Source organism: Eptatretus burgeri, chromosome 12, assembly GCF_056783735.1.
Source record: "Eptatretus burgeri isolate ZD-2024b chromosome 12, Ebu_testis_v1, whole genome shotgun sequence".
NCBI classification, from domain to species: Eukaryota; Metazoa; Chordata; class Myxini; order Myxiniformes; family Myxinidae; genus Eptatretus; species Eptatretus burgeri.
Window position 1 is genome coordinate 2,464,328 of NC_140972.1, and position 1,526 is coordinate 2,465,853.

Here is a 1,526-nt window from a genome sequence, read left to right on the forward strand (position 1 = left end):
AGTTACGTGGCCGTTCGCACGCCGGCGGGCGCGAATCCGCAACCCTGGTGTCAGGTCGTGCAATATAAACTCATCGCCCTCCTCGCGGCACTGGTATCGGAGAGCAGGAAAACTGGCTCTCCTGTCTCCAACTAAATTCACGGGAATCGGTCCAGGGGTGAGAGGAGCGACCCCCGATTCCCTCCAAATTACGAGCGAGCTAAATTGACCCTTTACGAGAAATAAGATGGCGTCTCAAGGCGAGCGGGAGCCGGAGGTATTAGAAATGTATATGTGTAGTAATGTAGGATCCATGGTCCAGGATGGAATCCCCGTGCAGGAACATGAACTCCCCCAACTGAGCCCAGAGCCCGAAATAGGTGCGGCAACGGCCGCGGTGTATGACACCTCCCCTCCCCCTCTCCACCAAAACCCCCCGATCCTTGCCGAAACGGCTCACCCAAGCGCACCCGACATGGCCCAGCTATTCGCCATGCTGGCAAAGATGAATGCGGATGCGCAACAAATGAATGCGGAAATGAAAACAAAGATGGATACCAACACAAACGAAATAAAAGGCATGAACAAGCAAATGAACGGAATGGAAACAAACATGAAGGAAGAAATGAAAGAGCTGCGGGGTGAGACGCAGAACATGGGCCGAAGCCTGCAGGCGGGCATGAAGGCCGTTACCAGGGAGCTTAAAATGGCGACTCCACGTGTGGGAGCGAACGAGCTGGGAGGGGGTGCAACGGCTGTCGGGCCCGCGGTGGAGGCGGGTGACAAAATAATTCGGGGGACGTTTTGGGCGAGGGTCGTGACAGAAAAAGTGACGGTAACCGAGAGGGACAAACTAATTGGGGTGACGGAGACGTGCACGAGGGAGATAACAAGGGAAGAGACGGAAATGATAGTTGAGACAAGGGAGGTAAAGGGTGAAGAGGTGACTGAGTTGGCAGAGACACGGGAGATGGGAACGATAGAGGGAAGACTACACGATGAAGACGGGGTAAGTGACGCACACACACACACACACGGAGGTAGTGGAGGATAATGGGGGTGAGCTCGCGGACTGGGTAGAGACCCGGTGCGAGCAGTTGGATGGCCTCCTCCAGGAACGAGGGGAGGGAGTATGCCCCCTTGAGGCGAGTCACGACCAGGTGAGTTCGGTCGTGCTTTGCGAGGTTGAGAGGAGGAGTGCTGTGGACAGGTGCATGGAGAGCTTGGGGGGTATAGAGGCCCCGGAGACCCTTGTGGGGACACGAATCCCCAGTGTGGTTGTCCCTGTGTGTGTGGTGCAAGGTGTGAGTGCGTCCCCGTGTGTGGAAGCGACCCCGTGTGTGAGTGGTGTGGTGGCGATTGTGTCGGAGTACGTGCTTCCCAGCACGCCGTGTGTAAAAGGGGCACCGCAAGTGGAAGAGGCCGTGTGTGTGGATGAAACGGCCAGTATGGATGAAACACCGCGGTTGAGTGCCCCCGCGTGTGTGAGTGAGGCACGGTGTATGAGTGAGGCACCGCGGGTGAGTGCCCCCGCGTGTGTGAGTGAG